Here is an 8,480-nt window from a genome sequence, read left to right on the forward strand (position 1 = left end):
TACTCCACTTTCTCAACCAACAACAGCGTGGAAAACAAATTTACTTAGTGTCCTTGGTAGTCTTAGTGTTGACAACAGTTTACTTCTTGACAATACAATATTCAATCAATTTTTCTTGCACTGGAAAGAGAGAGAGAGAGAGAGAGAGAGAGAGAGAGAGAGAACACACATTTGTGTGTCTGTTTGTCACCTCAATCACTATTATGGAGAAATATTTGAAAAAATGATGATTAAATGCCTGAGAAATATTTTTGTGGTACTGGGGTTGAATGTAGGGCCTCCCACATAGTAGTCAATTGCTCTAGCACTAAGTCATATCCCCAGCTTAAGTACCTGAAAAAAATTCAGACTATTATAAAAGTGATTCTTAATTTTTGTCGTTATAGATGGACAGACAGCATACCTTTTTTTTAAAATTTATTTTTGTTTAATGTGGTGCTAAGGATCAGACCCAGTGCCTCACACGTTCCTGGCAAGTGCTCTGCCACTGAGCTACATCCCCAGCCCATAAAAGTGATTCTTAAAAGATTTTTTTAAAATATTTTTTTAGTTGTAGACAGACACAGTACCTTTATTTATTTATCTGTTTTATGTGGTGCTGAGGAAAGAACCCAGTTCCTCCCACATGCAAGGCAAATGCTCTACCAACTGAGCTACAAGGCCAGCCCTATAAAAGTGATTCTTTGTTTTTTTCTTTTTTACTTTTTAATTTTATATCATGTGCGTTTGTTACAAATAAAAAAAATCATCTATTTTTAAAAATACTTATTTGTTTGCATTAACACACTTCAGCAAAGAGGAGGAACTGGCATTCAAATATGGCTAGCTAATCATGACCATGTTAATTGTACAGACTTTTCTTTCTTATTCTTCGGTACTGAGGATTGAACCCAAGGACTTATGCGTTCTAAATACACCTCAGCATTGAGCAACATGCCCAGTCCCCAAAGATACTTTTCTAAGCAAACAGTTCTTACATATTATGAACTTGGCACTGAGCTAGGTGCCATAAAGAATAAACATAAATCGGACAGAATCGAATCCCTTTAAAAGGTGTAGTCAGCGAGGAGGAGGGAGAAGGACGTGAGTAATGTAGGAGAACACTGGAATTCTCTTCATGTGTCCATTTAGTTTTGCTGTCCTTTATGGAGTTAGTTCATGCTTCTTGTCTTGACAAGTCTTAGAAATCAACTAGAAAATATATATTTTATAAATGAATTTGATTACTAAACAAAGTATTAAATATATCAATTCTAGACTATTTATCTTTATATACTTCTGAAGCTCTTTCTACCCTCTGTTTCTGGGTTCTGTCATTTTTTGTTATGAAAAAGAAGGCATGGAGGAGATCCTAAGCAGGTGGACTCTTCACATCTTTGCTCCATTTGATATGTGTCTGTGACAATGAAACCCAATAGGTAGCAGAGGTGCTAAAAGCCCCAAACAATGAGTGTGGGGTAGGGAGATCAGAGGGCATTTCACACAGCAGGCTGGGTAAGTTTCTAGTCCTGACTGAGGATGGAAGCATTAGGGTGGAGGAGGCAAAAAGATTATTTGCATGAAAAATGTTTTGCCTACCACTTGTTGTGATTCCCATTTATCTGTAGTTATGTTTTAAAAGCTGCTTCCTAAGGAAATTCTTCCAGCCATTTCTCAAAGTAGTTTTTTTTGTTTGTTTGTTTTGTTTTTGTTTTTTGGAGTTTTTTTGTTTTGTTTTGTTTTTTGCAGGAGGGAAGGGATTGTCGAAAAATTTAAGTCATCTTAAAGGACAGAGGTTTAGAAGCATTTCATTGTTGCAATGATCCAAACCCATATATGTCATTTCTTCCTCAAAATCCCACTTGGTGCTCTTGCCTGGCAGGTAGCATTGCTGGTGAGGATGGGGGGTGTAGGTGAACAGAAAGGGGTCTTCCTGTGGTGGATGGTAAGCGAGAGAAGGAAAGCTGTTGAAATCCACAGGCACTTTCTCTTCATAAAGCTCGCCCCCTGGATTTGGCCATAATGGGTGGCAGCTAGTTTTGGCAGCAGGTGGTTCCAGGGGAATCTGCTGGGGAAAGTTCTCCAAAGAATTCTGGGAAGGAAAGAAGTCACAAGGCCAGCTGGTCAGAGGAAAAGGATAATTGGGACAATAGTTGTCATTGAGAGGGCTTCTCCCCAAAGCAGCGTTTTTATTCCATGCTTGCAGATTGTCATAATCTGAGTAGACTCCAGAGGCAGAAGGCTGAAACAGGTCTCCACTATTGTAGATCCTATTACTGGAAAATCTGCATTTTTTCATACAGCTTAGTGGGGTCTTAGGTGGAAGTCGGGTCTGCCAGATCAGTGGTTCCCCCTGAACCATAACTCTTGGAGAAGGATAAGCAATCATTCAGTGAATTCGGCTGGGGAGTGTTAGCTATTAAATGTCCACTGTAACTGCCAGGCAATTGGACACCTTCCTGGAATGACCAAGTTAAAGGTAAACTTCCCTGACTTTGTGTTTCACCTGGAAGAGACTTGGATCCTGGGTTCCCCTTCAGCTTTAGGGAGACAGAGGCAGGTGCCCCATGCACTTTCTTCACTGCTCTTCTTGCCTCAGCTTCTAACTTGGTTTCTGGCTTTGGATGATCATGCTCTCCCTTTGACTGGGAGAATATGAAGCGTCCATCGTGTCTCCAGAAGTTGGTGACCGGGAAGCCCCCATGGCCTCGGCAAGGAATCAGCTTCAAAGGCCCATTACAGTTGGGACAACTTTTCTTCTGCTGCTTCTGCCGGGCTTTGTCACAGATCGCAGGTCTCAGGTAGACCTTGCGCCCCTCCTTGGTAGAGCAGTTGTGGCCGCACACCACCACACCCAGACAGGACTTCTTGAGGATGCGAGAGTTGTGGTTGTTAGTGTTGCGCATGGCCCAGCTGCTCAGGTGCCGCTGTGCATTCCTGTCTTCTGAGCTGTATATGTGCTTCACATAGGAATCTGGCCACTCCTGGAACCAGTCGGTCCTTTTCACATTCTGTGGCAGTTTCATGTCATTAATGTCCCAGTTTAATACCTCTTTGTCTTCAGAATCAAAGTCTTCAGGTTCCATGATAAATTCAGGTCACCCACACGTTTTCCTCTATTCAATTTCCTTCAATTTGAACTTGAGAATTTGCTCTCAAAGGTTCTTGATATAGGTGGATTAGCCTTCTGACTTCTTATCCAGATGTAGACAATATTGTCAAGAACTCATCTCCTGTTCAGGTCCCAGTAAGTTCTGGTCATTTTCCTGTTCCCTATTCCAGGTCAGGGTACACTATGCTAATGAGCTCTGGCAACAATCCAATCAAAATCTAGATGCTCTCAGCTCAGGATAGGTAAAAGCAGCCTGTTTCTTCTCAGCAGCCAACAATGTAATGAATATTCTATGGTGTGCTTCTGAACTTTCCCCTTCTTTATGTTGAGGACCTTGTAACTGAAATGGACATTGAGAAGAACCTTATGAAGAAGTACAGATGTCTTCCTTCTTGTTTCATAGGGTAAGCCCAAACAGATTCAATCACTGTAGATCTTCATTCTCTTATCATTTATCCAGCCTGATCGAGGAGCAGGAGTATGTGACACCTAAAAGTGATTCCTGATCATTACAAATGATCTGTATGAATGGTTCTACACATGTTCATGGGCTGAAATTTTATTGTTTAGCTATTCATTGCTTTTGCCAATAAAAATTAGGAAAACACGAATATTACAGGTGAAATTTGGGAAACTTCAGGCCAAATCTGAATGAAAGCTATTAATTCATCTTGTTCCTCCTCCTCCACTTGCAAGTCCTGCTCTAACTTAAATCAGGGATGAAAGAAAGGACTGAGGGCTGCCTGGGACAGCTCTATGGTAGATGAGTTATTGTAAGAAATATCCAACTAAGGGACTCAATAATGACAAGTCAATTAAAATACTGATATAAAGATTTATTTATGTTTACTCTACAATAAATGTAAAAAGGAAGATCTCTAGACAAAAAGCAGGATGAGAAAAATGAAGTGAGAAAAAACACCCTGTAATGTAAATTTAGAGGAACTGTATCTAGCATGCAGGAGGTCCTGGGTTAAAACCCCAGTAGGAGGTAGGGGAAGGAAGTGGAATTTTGTTTAGTTTTTGTGTTTGCAAGGAATTGAACCCAGGGATTTATGTATGCAAGGAAAGTACTCTACCAACTGAGCTATATCCCCCACCAGGCAGTGGAACTTTTAAATCTTTGTTTTTGTTTTCAGTGCTGCTGATGAAACTCAGTGCTTGAGGCATGTGAAGCAAGTGCTCTACCACTAAGCACTACCCCCATCCAGAAGTGGGATTAACATAAATAGAATGGGACACTTCTTTACTAAGGACCCAACAATAGGCAGTTGGCTTATCTGGAAATCAAAATATTTAGTGTCAGGGGCTAGAAGGAAATTCTCCTTCAAAGAATAGCCTGACACAAGAAACAGCCCCCTGGGAGACATGCTGCCTGGGAGACACCCTGCAGCCATCTATCTTCCTGAAACATCCTGCGGTTATCTCACCTTGTGCAGACATCCAGCAACTGCCAATAAGAGAGCTTCCCCATCCCCAGCATATAAATACCCCTGTGTGAACAATAAAAGTTTGCAGCTTGATCAGAACTCCTGTCTTGCTGTCATCCTTCTGTGTCTCTTGTCCCTTCATTCCTCCCCACCTAGGTTCGCTACCCACGTTGATGTGTCCTGCTGGTCGGGACATTTGGCGCCCAGTGTGGGGCTCGAGCCTTTGACTGAGAAGGAACGTCGTCCTCTGGGAAGACTTGGCCAAGTGGAGCTCGAGATCACCTCGGCAGACACGACCGAGAGACAGATCCAGGAGGAGAGTGAGGACGACGCAAGGTGAGTGACCTACCATGGGACAAGCAGTTTCGTCACATGAGTTGTTTTTGTCAGGCCTCAAGGAGGCCCTCAAGACACAGGGGGCACGTGTTAAGAAAAAGGACTTAAGATTATTCTTTTCATACATAGGAGAATTGTGTCCATGGTTTCCCCTTGAAGGGACCATCGATGGTAAAAGATGGCTTAGAGTAGGAGACTGTTTAAAAGATTATTATGAATCCTTTGGCCCAGAAAAGGTGCCTGTTCCCACCTTTTCTTACTGGAACCTAATTAATTTAAAAAAAAAAAGCTTAAAAAAAAGAGAGAGATTTTTTGGCCTTTATGTTCTAGAAGTTTGCGCTAGGAGAGTGAGAAAAAGGGAGAGAAAATGTGATGTTCACCTGGAGAGAAATAAGTTTCAATTTTCTATTGTTTTTGTCAATACTCAGAAAGTATGTACGGACCTTTTTACTACATGATTGTCCTATGAATCAGAATGGCTATAACTCAGCCGCTGGGGACAAGAGACTTTAGCCGCTGCTATGGGGTCCCAGCCCCTGCGGCCAACAGTGCTTTTAATCCTTGAATTACTTGACCTAAATGCCAAACACAGACTAACTTAAGATCTGATGGTAATGCTAGCGTTTGCTGCTAAAAAACCTCCACGTGCCACAGAAAAAAGTGCAGGATGTACACGAGCTGCAACCGCAGGTCGCAGAGACAGAACAAGCTGCTACCGCAGTAAGATCTTGGCCAGGCGGGGGGAAATGCAGACAAAATCAAACAAAATGCAATCGGCTAGGAAAACTTGGGGAACTTTTGCCCCGAAAATGGGCAGCGGACTCCATGTTGTTTGCATCACCATGGTAACCATGGGGTGACTGGCCGGAAGAGCAGGCTTCCTGGTCCCACCTCCCACACTTTCGTGGGCTTCCGATTGGTTCTTCCACAGTCACTCAGACAGGACTTCTAGTCCCGCCTTCCAGCCACTAATCTGTACTACTGTGTTTCAGATTTCTACTGGAGATGTTCAGAGCCTGTATTTTTAAGAATGCCTACCTGTAAATGCTATACTAAACTGACTATAATTAATTTAAGGGTATTTCAGGCTATTTTTCCTAGTTTAACTATACTAATGTGAGCTAAGATTTTGTCCATATTTTGACATGATAAGCACCTATTAAAATGTAAGTTTATTTCTTTAAAGAAAGATCCTTATTGCCTAATAATTCTTACTGTTTAAGACAAAGATTAGTTTTGGTAAATAAATTCACATTGTTGATTAAACATTTAAGTATATTGAACTACTAACTTAAATCCGATTTTAACAATTGTCCTTAGAGACTAAAATTAATTGATTCTAAGACACTGAGATACTAATTTTTACATATTTTGTTTGTTAGATAATCATAAAATTAAAAAAAAAAACACAACATTTTATTAAGACTAAGGTTCTCCAAATTAAAGTTATATATTAATTTTAAACAATAAAGGTTACAAACTTAAAAAAATTCATTGATATTATATAAGTTCTCTGACTAGATCTATTGTCCATAAAAAATACAGTAAGATTTATATAAGATTTATATTAAGATTTATATACTGCTCCCTACACAGGAAATAACCTTAATCATATTTTTTAAAGGCAATTAAGAGATACCTATTTAAAGGATAATATTCTAAAATACAGAGATTTTGGGATCACCTTAACCATGCATTATTTGCCCTTAATTTTCTTACCCTAGACAGTGAAGGCCATTCGGCCGCAGACAGACACTGGCATCCCTCGTCCAATTCTGTTCGCCCACCTGTTATGTGGCGCGATCCCCTTACAAATAAATGGAAAAGCGCAGATCCTGTCCTCATCTGGGGACGAGGCTCAGCTTGTGTTTTGGACCAAAGCAAGCAGCCCCAAGATGGTTACCAGAACGCCTGGTTAAACAGGTTAATGACTTACCTCAACCCAGGGATGGAGGCCCTCCCCCTGAGGACAAATTTTCCTCTTTTTCAGATGCAGCCAACAATCTGTGTGAGGATCCTGCTTAAGGCACTTCTGCTGAACAGGTTTGTACACGGAGGCCTTGGCCCTCCACCTTCCAACATCATGGAGTACCTTTTTGGCCCCCCCTGAGAATGCAAGGGAGGATCTTGGACTCAGGCTCCCACTAGTTGGACCCAGACTGCTGACTGCTTGACTAAGGTGGCTTACCTCCATGCCGAGGTTGACCATAAACTCGGAGGAGTTCATCAGCCTAAATGGGTATGTGTTAACAAGCCAAAGATTATTCCCCCCAGTACAAGTAAAGCTCTCCAAAATTGTTCTGCAACTTGTACGCATACCCAGGCGATGCATGTTTCCTGTTATGCGTCAGCCTCAATTTGTGTTAACAAGCAGGGAGAACAATTTTTTGAAGCCACCCTAACTAAAACTCATGCAGCAGAGGGGACCACTATTCACTATACTCCTGTTCTCTTTGACCGGGGAGGAGAAGGCATATACACCAAGTTATAGTCAGCTGGATGCCAAGGCACTGTCGGTAAACCCTCCTGCTGGCCCATTAAGGCCCCTACAGGGGTCTCTGATGGTGGAGGACCCACTGATGCTGTCAAGCATCTTCAGATAATCAAACTTTTGAAACCCCAAATCCCTGAGCTCACATATCATCCCTTAATGCTGCCTAAATCCCAGCTTTAGATTTAGATACCAATACATTAGATATTTTGGAAACTACCTTCTCCTTGCTTAATAATTCCAACCCCACCCTTGCTGGTGATTGCTGGCTCTGCATGACAACAGGGGCAATCATGCCTATGGCAGTTCCTATTAATTCTATCATAGACAATGATAATACATGCCAACCCGGATTTCCTTTTAAAGTACAGCCTATAGGCACTTTTACATCATGTCTTTTAGGCACGATGCAGAATAATACCTATGATATTGATGTTGGAGTTACTTCCTTTGGAAATTGCTCAACAGTACAAAATTACTCCTCACCCACCCCATCTCTTTGTGCCCCCAATGGCACAGTTTTTATGTGTGGAGGGAATTCAGCCTTCCCCAGACTTCCAGCAAATTGGACCGGTGGCTGTGTTCTTGCCTTATTACTCCCTGATATAACTATTGTCCTGGGAGATGAACCTCCACCCATTCCTAGCCTAGACACCTTAGTCAAAAGACACAGGCGGGCAATACAGGCCTTACCACTCCTTGCCAGCCTTGGAATAACAGCTGCTGTGGGCACAGGTACCACTGGCTTAGGCACGGCTATACACTCTTACCGTCACCTATCTCAACAACTTATAGATGATGTACAAACTCTATCAGGAACCATTAAAGATTTACAGGACCAAATAGACTCCCTGGCAGAAGTGGTCCTTCAAAACAGACGAGGCTTAGATTTGCTGACAGCTAACCAGGGAGGTATTTGCTTGGCCTTAGGGGGACGATGCTGCTTTTATGCCAATAAATCAGGCATAGTATGCACTAAAATTAAGCAGCTTCAAGAAGATCTAGAAAAGAGAAGAAGGGAACTATTTGAAAATCCCCTCTGGACTGGGCTTAATGGATTTTTACCCTACCTTCTTCCCTTATTAGGCCCTTTGTTGGGTTTACTTTTAATGGTGTCCATAGGACCCTGCAT

General features: G+C 41.8%; 1 pseudogene; it reads right to left on the minus strand.

Annotated features, from left to right (window-relative positions):
• Positions 1-1,756: 1,756 nt before the first annotated feature.
• LOC124090074 (chorion-specific transcription factor GCMa-like) lies at positions 1,757-3,442 on the minus strand (annotated as a pseudogene).
• Positions 3,443-8,480: the final 5,038 nt, after the last annotated feature.

This window comes from Marmota monax, unplaced genomic scaffold, assembly GCF_021218885.2.
Source record: "Marmota monax isolate L192 unplaced genomic scaffold, Marmota_monax_Labrador192_F-V1.1 WCK01_AAM20220418_F8-fsc00134, whole genome shotgun sequence".
In the NCBI taxonomy this organism is placed as follows: Eukaryota; Metazoa; Chordata; class Mammalia; order Rodentia; family Sciuridae; genus Marmota; species Marmota monax.